Source organism: Aotus nancymaae, unplaced genomic scaffold (genome assembly GCF_030222135.1).
Source record: "Aotus nancymaae isolate 86718 unplaced genomic scaffold, 86718_ANA_hifiasm-v0.15.2.pri h1tg000011l, whole genome shotgun sequence".
NCBI classification, from domain to species: domain Eukaryota; kingdom Metazoa; phylum Chordata; class Mammalia; order Primates; family Aotidae; genus Aotus; species Aotus nancymaae.
This window is the reverse complement of record NW_026988422.1, coordinates 17,121,862-17,145,193: the sequence shown is the minus strand read 5'-3', so window position 1 is coordinate 17,145,193 and position 23,332 is coordinate 17,121,862. Positions and strand designations below refer to the sequence as shown.

At 37.1% G+C, this 23,332-nt stretch overlaps 1 protein-coding gene and 1 long non-coding RNA gene across 3 annotated transcripts in view; one reads left to right on the top strand and one right to left on the bottom strand.

Moving 5' to 3' along the window:
• LSAMP (limbic system associated membrane protein) overlaps positions 1–23,332 on the top strand; it is a 639,680-nt gene that overhangs the window by 297,346 nt on the left and 319,002 nt on the right. The window lies entirely within an intron of this gene.
• The window catches only part of LOC105725042 (uncharacterized), a 340,977-nt gene that overhangs the window by 6,637 nt on the left and 311,008 nt on the right, over positions 1–23,332 (bottom strand). The window lies entirely within an intron of this gene.

Below are 23,332 nucleotides of genomic sequence, written 5' to 3'. Positions count from 1 at the left end.
CTATTTGTAATCAGCAGGTCTGGATATGTATCTTAACTCTGTCACTTACGGTAAATACATTTTTATATAATATATAGATAGTTTCAAGTAAACTATAAATAAAATTTTAGTCCCTTGGCAGTCAATGCAGATGAGACATTTTTAGTGGAATAAATAGGACTTAAGTCCTCAATTCTAACACAGTGGGCAATGGCATTTTCTTTCTAGATACACGGATGCCTTAGTGCTTACACTAGCTCTAGTGGGCATTATTTTCATAACTCTTCCATTTAGGCCAATCTAAATCCCTTTTAGTAAAACCTTAAGCCTATGGAGAAAATCACTGCTCATTTATCCTTCTCCCTCTTTTCTTCCTATTCTCCTTTTCCAGAAAGCTGATTTTCCTTTGGGTTGGTTTAAACATTTTTCCCTCTATACTTTTACTTTTCTTAAAATTATGAGAATTTGGGCCAGGTGCAGTGACTCATGCCTGTAATCCCAGAACTTTGGGAGGCCAAGGTGGGTGGATCACAAGGTCAAGAGTTCGAGAACAGCCTGGCCGGCATGGTGAAACTCCATCTCCACTAAAAATACAAAAAAAATTTATTGTATGGTGGCACACATCTGAAGTCCTAGCTACTTGGGAGGTTGAGGCAGGAGAATTGCTTAAATCCAGGAGGCAGAGGTTGCCATGAGCCAAGATCATGCCATTGCACTCCAGCTGGGTTGACGGAGCAAGACTCCATCTGTGTGTGTGTGTGTGTGTGTGTGTGTGTGTGTAGGTTGATGGAGCAAGACTCCGTCTCAAAATATATATATGTGTGTGTATACACACACACACACATATATGACCATTTCAGAAAATGAATCTCAGCTACTCATTTTATCTCTATTAGTTCATATACACCCTTGAGAAGATAAATATTCTGGATAAAGCTTCAAGAATGTTTACTTTGCTGTGAATTGATTACTACCTATTGCCTTAAAATATCAATATTGTTTCATTTTGTTGTCATCATATAACAAATATGAATCATATTTTCTAACTTTTTAATTCAGTTTAGCTGATCCAGAGCTTCAGCGGGATTACTGAATGTTAGTTTTTCAAATGGCTTAAGCACTTTATGTTTCTAAGATGATCCAATAATTCTGGCCAATTCAGAACAAGATTATTTTCCACCACGGTCACCTGGGTGTGTGATCTCATCTCGTTTAAATAATTGTAATAATGAAAATAAATTCAGTTAATGGTTTGACTTTCTGTATAAAAAGCAATCATGTGATTGTCCTTTCATGTGTCTCTTAAAATATGGCCCCATAAACAAAAACAAGTCTAGTGACTCTACAATCAAAGATTAATTTTAGAAACACTGTCACCTGGTGGTACATTAGAGTTACTGCACTTGGCTTTCAAGTTTTTTGATGTCTCTGTCTCAAGAAGAATAAATCAACATCTAAGAAATTATACACCACAATCTTAATTTACTAATTGTATTTCAGAGTCAGAACTACACTCACCCTTTCTAGCGTGCCATAAGAGTTTAAGACTATAGGACCTAAGACCATTTCTCATTTTAAGAAGTCTAACCTAGTGTTCAGGGACCATTTGTGTCTCCCCTTTTGTGTCTTTTACCAAATGCATTTGTAACTTGCAGAAATTTGAAGGAAGCTTGGTAACATTTTGGACTGATAAAACCATCTCTGCTTAGTGTGCCCCTTTGTGAGTTTGTGAAAAGTAGGCCATAAATTCTACAAGAACCACAGACAAGATACTGTAACCCCATAGAAAACTCTGTCTACAGGGACAGTGCTCCCTCCTCTATGCTGAAATGAGTCAATGGAGTGCCTGGCTTGCGAGAGAACAGAAAGCAGTTTGTTGTCTCTTGCTGCATCCTTCTCATTTCCCGAAACCAGGCACCATGAGAAGCATTATAGGTCTAAAAATAAGTCCCATGTGTGCTGTAATATATTGGTCTGGATATGCCTTTAAGGAAGCAAATAAAGGCCCATAGGTTGACAATGAATGACTTCAGCAGTACAACCATGCAATGAATCTAGCAGCATCTATTTGGCAATTAACTAGCTAATTTGATCAATGAAGACAGCCAATCCAAACATTTCAAACCACTATATCTGCTTTGGGGATGAAGAGATACAGTTAAAATTTTGAAGACAGAAGTTAGTCTTTACCTTATGCTGTGAGATTCATTTATGGCAATAAAAACAGTCATTTGCCAACTTTATTGATGTCATAATGAAGAACGCTAGGTTGGCCTCAGAAACCGTGGTCCACTAATTGATGGCAATTCATGCTTAATGTGAGAACGGAATATTTTGTGGTCTTAAAAGCTTCCTATCAAAGTAAGTTTAGAGGCAAAGAGTCATCCTTTCAAAATTGGGCTCATGCGTGCCATGGTTCATAATAGTTGCCCTTTTGTAAGAATCTACTTGGTAAAAGTCAGGATATTACAACTTTCTTTGAATCTTCAGGCCTAAAAATTAAAATATACTGCTACTTTTTACAGTAGAATTATGAGCAGATTCCTAATAAGGCAAGTTTTCAGCCCTTTAAAAACTCTCCTAATAATGTATATTATACATACATTATGCATATTATATACATCTATATTATACACATATATTATAGATGTATATAATGCTCAATGTCTAATTTTAGTAGACAGTGCAAACTTATGGATCACTATTATGATCACCATACTCTGATGGATTCTTACTGAAACTGACTCAACAACAACCATAAACAAATTGCTTTGGCTACCACCTGCCCATGAATTCAATAATCTTAAACCAAGCCAAAATGAAAAGAAAAAAAAAAAAGTCAATTTGCATAAGGTAAGACTGCAGCAACTACAGCCATTACTCTCTAGAACATATCTTTGGCAATGCATTAAATTACATTAAATAGAAAACAAGAACGTATTGATTTTCTATCAACTAAAGTGTTTTATCTTCACCTCATGACTGATCCCTATGCATTGCTGCATCTACTGAGACCTCCAGACTGGAACCCACAGCCCCATCCTGAATGTTGCTCCTAGAATCCAAGCAAGAGCTGTATTGCCATGGCATCTCTCTGAACACAATCCCTAAAGGAGACACTGTCCTCACTGCTGAAAAGTTGTATCTTTTCAAATGGAGACCAATTGCATCAATTTTTAGAATATTACTTAAGATTAACTTTTATTTATTTATACAAATTGTATTTCTACGATTTCCCTAATATTTAAAATAGAAAGTTGATGCCAAATCTTATAACTGAGAGAAGATATCCATAGTTGACTAAGAAACACTTGAGGATTGAATTACGAATTATATTTTATATCTTTAACACCACTTGTATAGAATAGGAGCTCAATGAATGTTTGTTGAATGACTAAAAGCAATGTAATTTTTAGCTTGTGTGATGTAATAATTTGCAAGCCCTGTTGGAATAATTTGATTCTTTACAACTTTGATATACAAAATGTGGTCCTTGCTCATTACTTGAGAACTTGTTAGAAATATGGAATCCCAAGACCTACCACTGACCTACTGTACTACAATCTGCTTTTAAACAAGATTCATGGGTGATCTGTATGTGGACAAGACTGCTTCTCTGTAAAACCTACTCCTTTATTAGGCTGATGAGGCTTTATTTTCCTTAGATCCTGCCCTTTGAACATATTTCTTAGTTTTGTGTTGATTCCTATGTGATCCTTACCTGAAAAGGGCAGAGAGGACCGGTTTATATTAATTGTCAATAGGCAAAAACAAAAACATACCCTCCCCTTTTGTGGGTATTCATCAGCCTTTGATAAAGACATCATTATCTAGGTTAATATCAGCCTTATCTTCTCCAACACAAAGCACAGTGGTCTCATCTCTAGAATACAGAATATTTCATTTTGTAAGTATTCGAGTTGTTTCTGTCCTGATTCAAACTCTACTAAAGATCAATCGATAATTTCAGAATGAACTGATTAGCTGGGGCAGCCATAAAAACAAATCAGTTTAAACCCCGTGATTACCCAGCACTTAGGGAGGCTGAGGCAGGCGGATTACAAGGTCAAGAGATGGAGACCATCCTGGCCCACATGGTAAAACCCCATCTCTACTAAAAATACAAAAACTAGCTGGGCGTGGTGGCACGTGCCTGTAGTCCCAGCTACTCAAGGCTGAGGCAGGAGAATTGTTTGAACCCAGAAGGTGGAGGTTGCAGTGAGCTGAGATTGTGCCACTGCACTACAGCCTGGCACCTGGTGATAGAGGAGACTGTGTCTCAAAAACAAACAAACAAAAAACCTTGTGATTATTTTCCAGCATTAAAATTTATGTTTCACTATTTCTCAAAGGCTATATATGTTATATGTAAATCCATTGGAACGATAAAGCAAAAAATAGTGTAAGTAGTTTCTTAATTTCCATGTAGTGAACCAAAATTTATACTTTTGGTTAGTCTTAGCATCCATGTCACTGGCAAATGAAATGTTTATTACATGTTTAAAAAAAAAAAACCTCAGTATAGTTTAGTAAATTACATTGAAGTCTGGAAATCGGTGTGGTGAGTTGAATGATGCCTAAATTACCCCCTTGCAAAGATGTCCACCTGAATCCTCAAAATATAACCAAATTTGGCACAAGAGACTTTTCTGATGTAATTAAGATAGGCATCTCAAAATGAGATTATCCGGGATTAGGGTGGGCCTAATTCAGACCCAATGACAAATGTCTATATAAGAGACAGGAAAAAAAAGAGAGAGAGAGAGAGAGAGACTGGGAAGAAGGCCACCTGAAGAATCCAGCAGAGATTGGAGTGCTTTGTCTATACACCAGGAACACCAAGGATTGCCAGCTGCCATCAGAAGCCTTAAGAAGCAAAGAAGGATTCTTCCCTAGAACCTTTAGAACCTTGCCAAAAGCTTGATTTTGGATTTCTGCTCCTATAATTTTTTTTTTTAAGAAAACAAATTTCTGTTGTTTTAAGCCACCAAGTTTGTTTTAATTTCTTATGGCAGTCCCTAGGAAACTAATGTAATGAGCTAAATAAATAAATGTATTGTTTGGTGGTGTAGTGACTGAATGAGTGACTTTGACATTATAATATTCTTACTTGTCACCATAGCACCCTTACATTAGTTCATATGTTATCTTCTGATCCTCCTCCTGCAAATGCAGAGACACATACATAGGCACAGAGAGCAAGACACATGGACACACATGAAAGAAGACTAAGAAAATAATAAAAAATAGATAAGTGGATAAGAAGAGATGATTCCATCAGGAATAAAAAAAGTTGGCAGAAAAGAGAAAAATAAAGTAAAAAAAAAAAAATTTTTTTTTTTGAGACAGAGTCTTGCTCTGTCACCCAGGCTAGAGTGCAGTGGTACAATCTCACACTGCAACCTCCACCACACAGATTCAAGTCATTCTCCTGCCTCAGCCTCCCAGGTAGCTGGGATTACAGGCACCCACCACTGTGCCCAGCTAATTTTTGTATTTTTAGTGGAGATGGGGTTTCACCATCTTGGCCAGGCTGGTCTCAAACTACTGACCTCATGATCCACCCTCCTTGGCCTCCCAAAGTGCTGGGATTATAGGCATGAGACACTGCACCTGGCCAAGATTTTTAAAGTAACTTTTGAAACTGTGAGGGCAGATGTTTACAAGAATCAAAGATCTGGAACAGATGTATATAGGCCAAAACCTTGGCTTATGATACTTGCAATACACAAGGCAAATTAATAAACAATGCAACAATCACAGATTAACCCAGGACTTTGAAGTCATTAGAGTTATAGCATTTTGTTCTTCTATGATACCTGGGTTGACCTCTGGTTTGAAAGCCCACTCTACTCTTCCAGGAACCCTCTCCTGCACTCTTTTACAGCCAAAATGTGGCTTAGAAAGTAGCTATTGGTTTGGCTGAATGAATACCTTTGTGATTGTTCCAAACATGCTCTGATCCCTTGCCAAAGCTACATGATCCAGTAAGATATTACAATTACTGATAAAAAATGGGTGGTTTTAAAAAAGTTTGTTCCATCTGTGTCACTAATGTGGGTCTTTCCACCTCGTAGCCTCACAAATCAATATCCAAATTCAATGACAAACTTTTTCAAAAACATAACTCATTAAACTTTAGTGCTACTTAAGACAAGGACCTTGCTTGTGTGAGGCCATCAAGTATGGGTATTGACTCTCTAGGACATTTTTAAGGCTATTTATATCACAATAACGGCACTTTATTAGCCTCATCAATCAGGAAAGTACAGATTTCACCCTGGAATCAGTCTGCCTGAGCCTGTGGAACAGGGAAGGATGAGAAATTATGGGATGCATTATCTTCAATCTCATTTGAAACTTCGTAATCGAAACAACGGACAAGCACAGTTTATTGCTCTTAAAATAAATGAAGGAGGTACCACTAATGTAATCATGAAAGTTTAGGCTTCTGGTTGTTTTTCCCCTACTTGACAGAGAGTTGGTGGTCAGCCAGCAGTAATTTCTGCTTTCCATGGTTAGTGACATAACACATCTGTCATTTGACCAAGATGAATGTACTGGTCAGGCAGTAGGGCTGCACCCAGCTTGTAGCAGCAGAGGCCTAGACTAGTGGTTCCTGTCATCTGTGACTTGACAAGTAATACTGTCTTTCACTGGGTCAGGAAAATGCAATCCCATAGTTAACAGTTCAGTCTCCAGAGCCAGACAAAAATTGGGCTGGAATTTTCTCATTTGAATAACAAGGTATCTACAGCATAGCACAGTTATGAGAATTAACATATATAATGCTTGTGCATAGTAAGCACTCAGTGAATGCCCTCTATTAACACTGTTAATTTTAACAGATGTTCACTCCTAGTTGGGTATGTAGGACTGATGTGAAAAGATACATGGATGGTGATGTTTGTAGGAGCGTTGACTTTAGTGTCAGAGTTAGACTTGAATTCTAGTGTTGCCACTTACGAGCTGTGAGATCTTGAGTAATAAATTTATTATGAGTTTTAGTTCCCTAAGCTATCAATGGTTATGAACATAGTAATGCACCCCTTCAAAGTTGTGAAAACCAAATGGAAAATTCATTTCAGTAATGTATGTTGAGTGCTTTCTATATTCCTGTAGTACCTTACACATCATAAACAGTCCATCAGTAATTTTATATAATCATTGAGAGTCCAGCAACATTTCAGAAAGATGTATCAATGTGGATTCCCAGAGAATTATTAATTTCATAGATTTTATACATGTACTAAGCAAATATTTGTTGAGTACCTCCTAGAGGGAGACACTGGGGATACAGGGAAGGACAAGGATAGTAAGTTCTCTGCTTATGGATCTTATGATCTCAATGAAGAAGGACATGCACTATTATAAAGTAACTAAAACAGGGTGATGTAAAAGAGAGTGATTGGAGGATGGAAAGAGGCCATGTGGTCAGCACAGGCCACTCTGATTTGAACCAAGAAAGAACAGTCAATACAAATATCGAGGAAGAGTGTGGATGAACATGTGAAGCCAGGGAACGGCAAGAGCAAAGTCTCTGAGGCAGCAACAAGCCTGGTGAGGAAGGCCAGGGTGCCTGAAGCATGGTGAACAAAGGATGGGTTGGCTGAATATGAGTTAGAGGTCAGGTTGTGTAAGGACATTGAAAATTATCATGACAGTTTGGATTTTATTCTAAGTGCACTGGATAGCCACTGTAAGATTTTTGGAGCTGGTGAGAGTAGGGATCACACAGTATGATTTTTTTTTTAAGGTCATTCTAACAGCTGAGAAAAGATGGTGGTAGTTTATACTAGGGTTACAGAAATGTAAACTAGGGCTGTATCAGTGGAGATGAAGGGAAGTAAATGTAAATGGGCATGTCGTGTATTTTCGCTGTTGGATATGCTGATGAATTTCACAAAGAGAATTTTTAAAAAGAGAAGAATCAAAGATGGCTTGAAAACAGTTTATTTGAGAAAATGTCTTTTTAAACCAATAACTCCTCTCATATTCAGCTTGGACTAAATCAATCCAAATGAGACCCCATCTTTTATTCCAGCTAATGTTGTGGCCTATACTTATCATGTTCTAGCTCAGTCCAAAGCTTATTCCTCCTACCCAGCTTCTTCAAAAACCTCTAAGAGACTGGAAACAGTCATAACAGAAAAAAGAGTTGGGAACACCCTAATTGGGAAGGAGAACTCACCTTGGATATCATGTTTTGATTTTTACCTTGTGGTATACACTATACTCTGGATTTATTTAAATGATATCATTTAGTTCATTCAAAAATGCTATTAAGTGAAATATAAACTTCATGAAAATAGGATTTTGATTATTATTATTATTATTATTATTTTTTTTTTTTTTTTTGAGACGGAGTTTCGCTCGTTACCCAGGCTGGAGTGCAATGGCGCGATCTCGGCTCACCGCAACCTCCGCCTCCTGGGTTCAGGCAATTCTCCTGCCTCAGCCTCCTGAGTAGCTGGGATTACAGGCACGCGCCACCATGCCCAGCTAGTTTTTTTTTGTATTAGTAGAGACGGGGTTTCACCATGTTGACCAGGATGGTCTCGATCTCTTGACCTCGTGATCCACCCGCCTCGGCCTCCCAAAGTGCTGGGATTACAGGCTTGAGCCACCGCGCCCGGCCAGGATTTTAATTATTTTAATCAAAGTGTAACATAGAACCCTAGAATAATGCCTAGCTATGTGCTCAAAAATGTATGTCAAAATAATTATGTATTTATTATTTCTTCAATTTAAATATGGAAAGAGGATGGGTCTGTGGCTCATGCCTGTGATCTCAGCACTTCGGGATGCCAAGGCAGGAGGATCACTTGGATATAGGACATCAAAGCCAGCCTAGGCAACATAGAGATACTTCATTGCTACCAAAAAATTAATTAATTAATTAACTAGCCAGGCATGGTGGCACACGCTTGTGGTCCCAGTTACTTGGAGGCTGAGGTGGGAGGATCACTGGAGCCCAGGAGGTTGAGGGTGCAGTGAGCTGTGATCATGCCACTACACTGCAGCCAGGTGACAGAGTGAGATCCTGCCTCCAAAGCAAAGAAGCAAAAAAAAAAAAAACACAGTAAATGTGGAAAGAGAGTCACCAAGTTTAAGCTAACTACTCAAAGTTTTATAGTTGTGTACCTAAGGTAGAATTTGAATTTATCTTCTGTCCTGCCTATATCTGACTGGACAAGAAGGCAAGTGCTAATCTTTCAAATCTTTATTCTGAAGCTTCCTGTTATGAAAATGTCTATGTTTCCTTCAAATATAGAGAAGAGGCTTGGCTATGTCACAAAACTTGGGTTTAGTGATCTGAAGAGCCATTTATAATCAAGATTTCATTCTGTTGTGTCAAACCCTTCCCTATACCTGATTTATAATAACACGGAAGAGGTGTAGGAGATACTGTGAAGAAACTGAGACTAGATTGATAGGGAGGTCAGAGGGTTTGTCAGGTGAACATCACAGGGTAATTCAAGCACATGTATTTTGGGACATAGGTCTTCTAACACCAACATACACTATAAACTCATTCACTGAAGCAAACCAAGGCATAATTACTAATTGATTAAAATTTTAAAAGTTATTGTTTTTCTTTTTATTTTTTTTTTGAGACGGAGTTTTGCTCTTGTCACCCAGGCTGGAGTGCAATGGCGCGATCTCGGCTCACCGCAACCTCCGCCTCCTGGGTTCAGGCAATTCTCCTGCCTCAGCCTCCTGAGTAGCTGGGATTACAGGCACGCGCCACTGTGCCCAGCTAATTTTTTTGTATTTTTAATACAGACGGGGTTTCACCATGTTGACCAGGATGGTTTCGATCTCTTGACCTTGTGATCCACCCGCCTCGGCCTCCCAAAGTGCTGGGATTACAGGCGTGAGCCACCACGCCCGGCCAATTTTAAAAGTTATTCTAGTTTCAGAGAAATAAAAGTGCTAATCTATTATGAAAGGTAAGAGAGAGAACTAAAGGGAAAAAAGGAGAAAAGAAAAAGGGGACATTTGTTAAGAAAAAAATAAGAGAATAGATTGGCTGAGACTACCTGCCACCTTAAAACTTTGTGGAAATTTCATTCACGAGAAGTTCACAAGAAACATGTTATGTGGCAGAAGATTCTATTCTTTATTTGTGCTCAAGTCCTTACAGTACCTGTTTCACAAAGGAAAGATGAATCAACATGGCTTATTACAAATAATCCATCAGGGGTGGAGCATTGGGAGGAAGGCCACTTGACCTTTTGTATTTTCTTTATCCCAGTTTTTGTAACCAAGGGGTACTGGTTGAGGTGTATAGCTGCTGAGTGTCCTATGGGGAATGGTATGTGCTACCAGGTGAAAGATGCTTGTCTTTCAAGTCCCCTGGCATGTTAATTTGGAGCCAGTTAGACTATTTTGGGTTTTTTTGGTGATAGTTCTATAATTAACATGTTATTGAGTTACAAAAGATTAGAAAAGTAGTTTTCAGTGTATAGCAACAGTTGTTCAAAGGAGTTCTTGGACTTTGAAACTTGGGAGGTGAGGCCAGGAGCGGTGGCTCATGCTGTAATACCAGCATTTTGGGAGGATGAGGCAGGCAGATCACTCGAGGTCAGGAATTCAAGACCAGCCTGGTCAACGTGGCAAAACCCTGTCTCTGCTAAAAATACAAAAATTAGCCAGACATGGTGATGTATGCTTATAATCCCAGCTACTCAGGAGGCTGAGGCTTGGGAATCACTTGAACCCAGGAGGTGGAGGCTGCAGTAAGTTGAGATTGTACCACTGCACTCCATCCAGGGAGACAGAGCAAGACTCCATCTCAAAACAAAAAAGGAAGAAAGAAAGAAATTTAGGAGGCTATTGGTATAGGACTCAATCTCTCTGTTTGGCACGGTTTGTAGGGTGGGTTTATTATTAAGTACTTTTTTTGGCTACAAGACACGAAAAACTTGAGTTAAAGAGCCTAAGCAATTAGGAAGTTTATTGGTTTGTATACACAAAAATAAAAAATGCAGGGTCTATTTGCAAATGTAGGATGACCACTTTTTATATGCCTTGCTTTACTTGTTTTTCAATTGACTTTGTTCCCTGGTAGACTCTGCACATGGTCAGAAGATGGCCATACAGCACTCCAGGCCTTGCATCCTCTGGGCTTTAAGTCCCTTGGGGAAGAGTAAGTATCTCTTTCCCAGAAGTCAGTAAAAGTCTCAAACCATCTCATTTTATTTCACTTACTCTGATTGGGTAACATGCCTGTCCCTGAACCCATAGTACTTCCATTGCTTGGTGGCTCAGCCCTGAGTACCATCCCTACAGTCAGCAAGGTCTTGGCCAACCTACAAAGATTGAGAATGATGAAAGTGTGGAACCTCAAATGGTTGTTACCTAAAGTGAAGTGAATGAATTTTGAGTGACTAAAGAACAACATGTGTTCATTAGAGCAAGACTGCGTAAAAGAAGTAGAAGAATTTGAAAAGGGAGGAGGACAAGGAAGAGGGGAAAAGGGGGAAGAAAAATATTTACATAGATGTGATTTCTACCTACATATATGTTTAGGATTTCTGGGTAGGTGACCTTTTCAATGTGGAAAAACCTGTAACTATATATTATATTAAAAACTATACTTTCTATATTTTTAAATTATATTAATAAAGTACTTAAAAATAGGGAGAATGAGAATAAAAAAGGAAGAATAAGTATGGATTAGTTTTGATTCCCATTATTATCATCAAAAAGAGGCCCACATTCAAATTATATTTTCAGTACACTCAATGTAGAAAATATTACAGGTATCTCTCATTGCAGCTCTGAGGCCTTTAAAATGACAACATTTGTAATCCATGTTTTTTTATTGAATGCTTAATATTTTTACAATCAGGTATCAGATATCTGAGGTATGTTTGAAAGGGCAAGCCATCTCACGTAGGAACTTTGGCTACCTACTTTTGTACCTGTACAGTTGAGATTTAAGCAACACAAGCTTTCTATTCATATGTTTATAATCCTTGTCTTTGTAGGCTAAATTACCCATCAGCTTCTTGCACTCTTTAATTAGACAAACGACCTTCCAAAGGACTCCAGGGACACAGAGACACAATTTTGTAAATAAAGGAACAGGTAATGAGAGGATGAGAGAGGATAGGGCAGATATATGAAGTAAAGGAAAAGAGAAAGTCAGGTAGGTAGGGCAGCCATGAAATGAGCTAGAAAGCGTAGTTTTCAGCACAGTTACCTAGAATATTTGTCTCTTTAAAATACTGTCCTTAAAACTATTGAAAGTTTTCCTTGATATGCTTGGAAAAGCTTCTCATCTTTATGTTTGGACTCAGCAATAAAAGAATATTGGGCTGCTGTTTTCTGGAATTGGTGTCCAGAATACAGTGAATATTAAAAGTGAGATTGATAATCCAGTCCCCAAATCACCCTTCAGATAAACACATAAAATCCAGAGTCGAGTGCCTCTCTTAAGGCTTTACCTTCCACTGGGCTGACCTCCAGAAAGTAAGTTCCCAAAGGGCTGGATGCCTCCCCAACGCCATTCAGGCAGAACCAGGAGCATTTCCATGGAAACACTGCATATGCTCATATGTGCATATATCCATCTGGCATTCCTTCTTCCACTGACCAAGCCAAATGAGGCAATTTGTGCTATGGCCACTGGAAGTAGGGCTTGCTTCATTAACGCCGTATCTTGCTAGCAGTATAGGGGAAAAGGTGTTCATTTCCTTTAGGGAAAGTCCTTTTCTACTGGGTCCTTGCCAAAGGTCACACTGACAATGTTTTGAGACAAGTTGGGCCATACCCTTCACGTAACTGTGGTGTGTTTTGTGGCCAGATTTCCTTTTTGTAAATAAAATCTTATATAAGCAGAGACCTACTTACTTTGGGAGAGGGGTATGCTATTTACCCAAGGTAGGAAATTGGCAGTGTATTATCACAGGGTATTTTCTGAGCAAATATTTAATCAGAACCTATCCTATTTGTCTTTTTTTGGCCCGAGGATGTTCTATGAAGTGCAATGCAGTGCCATTTTTATGTTTATGATTTACTCAGAGCTTTGCCACAAGCTGTTGTGTATGCAATAGAAAGTTCAGTATTTCTAATTATATTGTGCACCTAGTCTATTATCTGACATTCCTCTGTAATGCCAAATAAAAAGTTTTTATTAACACTCCTCATTGAGAAGTATCAAGGTCCTATGAATTCACGTTTTATGTTTTTCAAGGGGTATCACAAATGTAATGTAAATGTAGTCGCTTTTACATACTCGTCATACCATGCACATCTATCTATGAACCCACCAAATCCAGTCTATTTGTGATTTTATATTTTTCAGTAGCCTGAACATTTTTCAATAAATACATAATATAAAAATATGAAATATAAATATTTATTTTACTTAACTCAGGTGATATGTGAATGGCATTGAGCAAAAATATTAGTGACATGTTGTTTTAATGTTCTTTTTATTTGCAGAGGTCATGTGAAAGTGAGAATTTTTCTTTTTCTGCATTGTGTTCTTATGCTACTTCTTAATCTTAGTTGAAGAAATACATTGAGTCTTTTCTCTAAGTTTGCTTATCAAATAGGGGGAACAATGATTCATGCAATTGTAATGGTGAAACAGATTTCAAATATAGTGACAATCGTCACTTAAATGATTTCATTCTTTGGAATACTGTATTCCAGTGTGCAATACAAGTGAGTGGGAGCACAGATATATCCTAGAATTTGTCCATTATATCATGTGATGCATACCACAATGCAATTATGGGAGCCATTACCATTACCAAGAGAATTTTTTTTGAGGGTGAATAACATGATCAAATCCAGCTAACTTCTCACCCATGGACATAGGATGGGAATGTGTGTGTTTCTAAGCATAAAAGGGAGAAAAAGAGAGAAACTGCTCTACCAACTTCCAAGGACATCACTTAGTCAGGCAAAAGTATGGCTTTTGAAGTCAGAAGCTCAGATGTTTAAATCCCATTACCACTCTATCCAACTATGAGAACTTTGCTAAATTCTCTGATTATCTTTCTTGTTTTCTTGGAATAAATAAGTGAAGAGATATCTGTAAAAAGGTTTGAACATCATAGTTGTTCAATCAATATAACTCTTCTTCAACTATGTAATGCTGTTGCTCGGGCAACAATTATAAGTCTACCACCAGTATTTCCAGGCCCTAGGACATTTCCTAAGATACAGAAACTAGTCCATAAGTATTAATTAATGAGTGAATGTTAAAATTTGACAATTATATCCAACCAGCCATTCAAATTAAAAACTGAAACAAACCAATAAAAAGACTCCAAGGGTCCTGATCACCTAATTTGGCCTAGTTATGATAATGAAGACAAAACTAAGACTTGAAGAATCTGATGAACAATTAATACTAAAGATTTTTAAATTTCTATTAGGAATGCTAAGCACTGTGATATATCTTTAAAAATGGTGGTTTTAGAATAAATGTTGCTTAAAATTAAATTAACTCTCCTTATGAATAAAAGGCAGAAATATAGAAATGTCCCATTTTTAGGTATCTCCATTATGTTAAAAAAGGAAAGTCAAATGGTTTCATTACTATTTGCCTCATGAACCAACGTCTGTACAAATATACATATATATATATATTTATGTGTACATATATACACATAAATATATGCATGTACATATATATACACATAAATATATCTGTACATATATATATGTACAAACACTCAAAAGAAAACATTTGCCTACTCAGCTTTTAGTATTTCTAAAGATACTAATTTTCACTTTGAGAGAAGGTATATTTAAAAGGAACTTTCTTTCTCGCTTTTATTTTTAAATGTGAGTATCTTTGTACTTGTGAATTTGCACATCTTCTGAAAATGATTTAAAACTTGCAAATGTACTTTGATAGTATTATTTTGAAAATGTATTTGTCTTCTTTTTTCTGTCCTTTTTGTCACCTGTTGGGAGTTCTTGCATTTCACTAAAAATGTCTTTACTGCATTAAAGAAAGAACATTAGTTGAAGCCTACTATTTGATCAAGATGGGATGTTTGGATGGGAAGAGTATATCCACATATTTTGACCAAGACACACGTGTGTCACTTAGATGTTATTGCCAATAATCATAGAAAATTATCAAAATAATCAGATCTGTCACTACGTAATGGAGAATATAAATCAAACTTGTTTGATATCCAAATTAATTGAAACTTCATATGGTAAATTAGATAATAAAACCCTATGCACTTTATTAGTAGGAAATTCCTAGCAAATCCTGGCGATGACTACTCTATCATTTGGGTTATTCCCTGTAAATAAACTGCAGTAGATCAATCCAGGCATATGAGAATTTTATAGAAATAAATAATTAAGGTCCCAACCAGCAATTCTCATTCTAGTTAGATTTCTATTTTATAAAATACCTTAAATATTTTCAGAGCAGAAGAATTTATTAATGTAATTCCCTCATCTCCCTAGCTGGATTCTTTTGTTTTGTTTTGTTTTGTTTTGTTTTGTTTTGTTTTAAGACAGAGTTTTGCCCTGGCCCCCAGGCTGAAGAGCAGTGTTATGATCCTTGCTCACTGCAACCACCACCTCCTGGGGTTCAAGCGATTCTCCTGCCTCAGCCTCCTGAGTAGCTAGGATTACAGGCATGCACCACCATGCCCAGCTAATTTTTCTATTTTTTGTAGAGATGGGTTTCATCATGTTGACCAGGCTGGTCTCGAACTCCATGGCCTCAACATATCTGCCTACCTTGGCCTTCCAAATTGCTGGGATTACAAGTGTGAGCCACTGCCCCTGGCCCCTACCTGGATTCTTAACCCCTTAAGGGATAGATCAAAATTCTATTTATATATGCAAGTAGGCAGCATAGTGCTCTGACTCTGGACATAGGTGCTCAAAAAAATAAAAATTAGGGGCATAATCCATAATAAATGTTTCTGTCATTCATCATGTCTTGAATCAACACTCCCTGTTTCCAAGAGAAATTTGGCAAGGGGATGGATATACTTTGGTCATGGCCCATTTACAGCACTCTTGAGAGGGTCTTGTCTTCTGGCCTATCTGCTTCTGTATAACCTCAATGCTCATCAGCTCCACTGTGGTAGCTAGGGTGGTCATGTCTCATACTGATGTGGCTGAGATTCAGGTTGAGTTTACACACTGCCAACAGAAAATGCTGTCTAACGTCCAGATGTTTTAGCTCCAGCTTTGAGCTTTCCAGTTTGGTCATGGTTTTTCTTTTCATGAAGACAAAAGTTTAGAAGCTTTGGATCAACATATTTGAAGTCCAAAGCTATGTTTATTCCCATCTTCCAAAGTAAAAACCTTTCCCCTGATTCTTGAAGGCTGCAGAAGAATCCTGTCTGCAAATGGATATAAAATGCTGAAGCTTAGAAATTAAGACTGAGTCCAGATTTCATTATCTATTTCTTCTTAATATATGAAGGAATATTATTTACTATGACAGAGCAATGAGCCCAGGGACAACCACAAATCTTAATCTAACCCTTACTGTCTTTTCTCTTTTGGTTACTAATTATAAATTATTTTCAGTTTTCATTGTTGCCAGAAAAAAATACCATCAAGTAAACTCTAATTTTTTTTTCCGGATTTTTTTAATTGAACTGCCCTAGTTTATAAAGCCCATTATGAGTAGTGGATTGAAGGTGAGTTCAGAACAAAATTTCTAGGAACCAGTTTACAAAATGCTTTTCCATATCATTGTGTATCCCACTGAAATAGGGATGCTAATAAGCAGTCTGCAGAAAACCAATTCCTATTGAGTTCAGGACAGTCAGTGAGGGCAGTCAAAGAAAAGAGCTGGGAGAGTGTTGGAAAAGGGGAAAAGACAGTCAAAGGAGTGCAGGAGAAAAAATGAAGGATACTAACACTGGATGAAACTCTCAACCAGGAAAGAAGGATCACAAGAAATGAACCAAGGAAAGATACAGAAACACACTGAAATAAACAGTGAAGAAAACTTGTGGCGGGGATGGGGAAACTGCTATGAATAATTAATAATTATGCAAGAGAGAGAAGTAGAGAAAGAGGAAGCTAACAAAATATCCCAAAAGAGACTCTTGATTTTTGTTGGGAAAAAATATGCACAAAACAGATGAAGTCTTATTTTGTTCCTGTTAAAACTTCATTATATGTTGACATTTCAGAGCTGGCTTTAGATATGAAAATGACTTTGTCACTCTCTTGTTCCCTATAACAGAAGACATTCTCTGCTTTCAAGTAGGAGAGAGAGACAACAAGGCTAGGATACCACGCTCAATAGGAGTACATCAGCCAAAGATAGAGGTCCCTGGGAAATAAAGGACCCCAAGTGCTGCAGTGAGGAATTTCTTTTCTAACTCTCCTTCCCTCCCAAACCCAAGATCTTAACATTCTTCCAAACACTGTTAGAGGTTTATCCACCCAGAAGCAGCAAAAGCCACTGAGTTCTTTGCTATGCAAAAGTCAGAGGTGAGTTTACAAATGAAAACAATACCCTTTGCATGTGTAAAAGGAATATTTCTCATAAAACTCCCAAGTATTTATGAGCCCAATTGTGTTTTCTTTTTGAGTGTGTATGACCATGTCCCTGTCTATAGCAATCTGACTGCGGTAAATGGCTTCATTTCTTTCACCGGATCTTAATTCCACATATTCTGCAGTTTTAAAGTTTAATGGATAATATTCATTCTTCTCCATATTTTTGCATTTTCATTTTGTGTTTTCAAATCTCTCCTGGCCAGAAATATTTCCCCAAACTGTAATTTACTTTTTAAAATATGGTTGGTGGTACAATGAGTCTTTAAAATGTTTTCAAAGTTATTTACATTTTAATGAATTTAAAATGCTTAAATGCTGAGAATATATATTCAGATTTGGTTTTTCCCAAATGACTTAATGCAAATAAACTTTTCAAAGTTTGAGACAAAGACCACACCTGCATAATTTTTCAAAGACTGGATCAGTGTAAGACAAGAATGTGATACTGTGGTATGATTCTGGAGCAACTCAGAGTCCTGGAGCCCGCAGACAATATTCATGAATGAGAAGCAATGATGTATTTGGTTTCCTGAGGATATGAGTGGTAGGTCTTCTATTCAAACTAGGCAAATTTCAACAGAAAAAGATTTTTACAATGTTTGTGGGACATCCACAGCTCAAAAAATGAGAAGTACCTCAGCAACTTGGATGGAGTAACTCCATCTCCTTTTTGCACATTTGTGGAAAACGCAGTGTGATTCCACTGTTCTTTCTAGATGAAAAGATTGTCACCACGCATATGAAAAGAATGTTGCATTTGTTGCTTTTCTATCTAGAGAGCTCACCATATTAGATGGTAAGGAAATCTTTGCCCCAAAATTATACTCTTATAGTTCCTGAGTGGACAGTCTTTTTATCCACATTATATCTTGATGGTAAGGAAGGCATATATTCTCTTGTTTGATAGTTGTAATTTTACTGTTTCTTAGTTAATACTCCTTTCTCCAAATCATGCCTTATTATCTGGCACCCAATGAATTAAGTCATCTTAACATTCATGGGACATTGTACAGCATCAAAGCCAAGGCACTTAACATATGCTCCAAAGATGGGTTGAATAAATCTGATTAATATCTACCATATTAATAAAGTCTTAAGGCAGATAGTAACTTTTTAAATTGAAGATTTAGCCATGTCGAACCTAGCATCAAGGATACTCTTATCCATTTAAAATAAAAAGATAACCCAAGGAACCATTTTTGATTCACAGTGGTTTTAATGAAAGAAGTGAAGGAAAGAGTGTAGTAATTAAAGCAGAATGGCTTTTGTTCTTCAAGTTCCATAGTCAATTTGTAATTGTTTTTCAACTCCAATTTCCTTCTACATCATCACATTCTTTATATGGCATAATGTTGCCTATTGTTGGAATCTCATCTAAGTTGAAAAACCTAGACTTTTGTTGCCATTTTTTTTCATATGCATTGTGAGAAGCACACGTTAAGTTCAGAATATTATGCAGAGGATAAACTGTATCTCTAAACAAAAAATATTCTGGCTGTGGCCCATGACTGGAGGAGGTGTCATGGCCACCTCTGGTGGTTTTTGGCCACTTTCCCAAAGCTCCATTTAAAACACAGATCACACATATCCAAATGAGAAGGCAGCTCACTCCACCCTTGGTTATATCTATTTACATGTGGGTAGAAGAGACATGATCAAACACTAATAATTTACTGCTGGTTTCCTATTATTGATAATTTCGTGAAAATTGTTTTTATCATTTTTTTGACAATTGATTAAAACAAAATAACTTTTTTGACTTTTCTCAATTAGAAAGTAACTCAAAAAAAAGCTAGTCTTTCCTCGGTGCCTACAGTTTGTAGTACCTCTTGTGTATCTTTTATTACTATACAGTTATGTATTTTAAAGTCTTTCAAAGCCATTAGACATAACCTTCTGGGGGCAGGGAGCATCTCTTCCATGTTTCCCATGGAAACCATAGCTCTTGGCCCAGAGTTTACCCAAGGTTTCCAGTTACCTGTGACAACATGAGTGAAAGTGAAGACTGAACAAAGGGAGAGAATAGAGGAACTTCCTTCGGCTTCTCAATTGAATGAGGTTGAGATTTGCTGTGGTAAAATTATATGCGGTAAATGTAAGTTGAATCCTAGATATATTTATTTTTTATCACTCATTAACTAATTTATTTAATAAATATTTAAAGAGCACTTACACAACTTTCTAAGTGATGGGAATGTAAAAGTGAGTTAGACGGACATAATCTTCACACTCACAGAGATTATTTGTAGAGGGTATGGATTAATGTGAAAAACATACAAAAAAGTACTAACAATAAGTATTGAAGAATGGTAAGTACTATTTAGAAATATAGAGTGACAGGGTCTCTTCTTCAGACAGGGGGTCAGGAAAGACTTTTTGATAAGGTGACATTTAAACTGAGCTTTAGAAAGCAAAAGGGAACCAGCTGTGTAAAGATCAGATCATTCTTGAGAAAATAAATGAAAATAACCTATTTAAACATCACTTGGTAATTATCATCAACATATCCTCTATTTGTGTGTGTGTTTCCATGTGCATGTATGTATAAATGGGTTTTACTATAGAATATGTTTGCTTTATTCATGCAGCAATATATTGGGAACATTTTACCAGCTTATTAAATTTATTTCTAAATTAATGATGGCATAGAATTCCATTGATTGCAGATAATATTTTATTAGCCCTCCCCTCATTGTTCTCATATTTATCTTGTCTCCAATGCTTTGATGCCTTGATTTTTACTTTTGTGCAGTCATAGCCTCTGAAGAAAAGAGTATATGAAGTAATGAATAGCACAACTCTAGAGCAGGGGTATCCAATCTTTTGGCTTCCCTGGGCCACACGGGAAGAATAATTCTCTTGGGCTACATATAAAATACACTAACACTACTGATAGCTGATGAGCTAAAAAAAAAATTGCAAAAAAATCTCATATTTTAAGAAAGTTTATGAATTTGTGTTGGGCCACATTCAAAGCCATCCGGGGCTGCATGTGGCCCACAGGCCATGGGTTGGACAAACTTCCTCTAGAGCCAGTCTATCTGAGTCTTGACCTGGCTCTACCATTTATTATCAGTGTTACCTTAGGTGAATTGCTTAACATATCTGTGCTTCAATTTTGCCATCTCTAAAATGGAAATAATACTAGTACCTACCTCATAAAGTAGCTGGTAGGAAACTTCACTGAGTTAGTACTTGTATTACCTAAAGAGAAATGCCAGCTCCCCCCTGAGCATATTGATAAATGTGAGCTAAAAATTTCAAGTTCTAGAGAACTTGGTGGAAAATGAAATATATGTTTCCAACCCAACATTGCTAGCATCCTAATTATGGAAGAAGCTTATGATTTATTTTTAAAGATTTATAAGAAATTTCAGATGAAGTTAAAATTGTGTAGATTAAAAAATATCCCACTATACTCCCCTAGGAACTTAAGAATACACCAATTTTCAGACCCTGTGATATTCATGGTTGTATTTTCTGGGAAGGTCAGAAACATTGCAAACTTGTTTCTGGGCCTAATATTTGTATGTTGTTAATATGCTTATCTGCTCACTGAGGCCTCAGTGCTAAGCAATCATGCAGTATTTCACTATAAGCTTTAGGTCTTATAGTAAATAACTATTATTGGGTGGAAAGTTCTGCAGAAAGGCCAGTGAGTTCAAGTAATGAGAAAAGTACACACAAATGAAATGTGATTGAGATGAAAAATTGAAGATGTCGGGACCGTCTCAACTCTAAGCCATCCCATTGCCCCTAGTCTGAGTGTTCTTAACCTGGAGTTCCTGTAATGGGCGTCACAGAGTTTGTCATCCACCTAAAATTGTTGACATTCTATAATCAGAAGGTCACTTGATGAACACAGAATTAAAGTAAAGGGAGTTAGCAAGAACAGCTAAATGGCTCCTAGCCTTCAGTTATGATGATAGCCTGATGTATCCATCAAATTTAGTTTGTTTTATTCAGGGTTTATGAAGAGCTCAAAAAGGTCTGTGATATCCTTAAAACTCCTAAACCCAAACCCAAACTTTGCATGTGTTTATTGTTTGGAGTTTTTCTAAGTAGAAGGTAAATAGCCATATATACATATATGTATTTGTTTGTTTGTTTGGTTTTTTTTTTTTTTTTGAGACCAAGTCTGGCTCTGTCACCCAGGCTGGAGTGCACTGGCGTGATCTCAGCTCACTGCAACCTCAGCCTCCCAGATTCAAGCGATTCTCCTGCCTCAGCCTCCTGAGTAGCCGAGACTACAGGCGCATGCCACCATGCCTGGCTAATTTTTGTAGTTTTAGTAGAGACAGGATTTCACCATGTTGGTTGGGCTGGTCTTGAACTCCTGACCTTGTGATCTGCCCACCTCTGCCTCCCAAAGTGCTGGGATTACAGGTAGAAGCCACCAGCTCCCAGCCCTTAGTTTTATTTTAAAAGATACCTTGGAATCAAAGTAGATCAAGGACCACTCATCCAGCCTGCTTAACTGCTCCAGAACCTGGGACTAGTCCTAGCCTTAAGTAATTTTTGCTTTGGGAACCTGCCGTCACCTTGACACCCTAGAAGCTTGTTCCTCTGACTTCTACTGCAAGTAAAAAATAACTGGGCTCTTGTATTATCCCTGAGTACTGTCCCTCACCCATGAATTTCAGTCTCCCAGAAAAACTGTATTTATTGCCAAAATTCTCAGCCCTTCCTCTTCCCCTTCCCTTCCTTCTCTTCCACTGACCACAATGCAGAGCCCTTTTAGATTAAGATATTGTGTTCCTTTATCTTTTTTTTAGACAAAGAATCCACCAGCCTCAGCCCTCCTGAAGTGCTGGAATTATAGGTGTGTGCCACTGTGCCCAACCAGATATTGTATTCTTACAGATTTTGACAATATGTAATATTTGTTCAGCTACAGTTTTATTCCTTATGCCATAAATTAGCTCTTGTCTCCTACCGCCAACATACCTTTTACTTATATCTTATTTGAAATTTCTTGGTTATATATGTCTCTCCATATGACTGTGAGCTCCTTGAAAAACTTTACATGTCTTTATCTCTCCACATTAGCATCTAAATCCATGCCTGAACAAATGTATATTATCTGGCTACCTTATAAAATTTTACTCGAACATTGTCTTTGAAAATATTATGTGGAACATATGACATGACCTCCTCTTTATAAAGGTAAACTAAAGATATTACCTTTTTAGCCTTAGTAACTCATGTAAATGATTATGTGTCCATTTTTGTGCTGAATGTCTAGTGCTCTATTTATAATATCCCTGCTATTAACTGTAGTAGTCATGGCATATATTTTATGTACTAACTCCAATATGTGTTTTATTTTATCTTTCTTATGATAATTTTCTCTTTGCTTGATTTGCTTGTTTCCTTTAATAAATATTATTTGCATGCAAAGTTAAATCATCTTAAATTAGTTTGGTACAACTTAGGATATAAACATACATGTACATATATCTATACAGTCATGACACAATTCCTATCCCTACCATTTCTATAACAGATAACAGTCTTACGCTATCTAGAAGAATCTAGTTCTCACTGGAGGAAGAAAGACACAATTTTTTAAAAGTTGGTTTTGCTCTCACTTAATCTGTAATTAACTTTCAGGTTGACCTGAGTCTGCAGTCCTCCCTTCTCTGGAATAATGCAATGTGTTACTATCCAGGCCCTGACAAAGTTGTGCAAATAGTACCTCTATAATAGAAATAAAATGTGAAATGGCATGTCATAATGTCTGTCAGAATATGTAGTGCTATAAATCTATTACCAAACATTTTGCTATACAAATTTGTGGTCCTCAAACCAGTAGTCTCAACCTCACCCA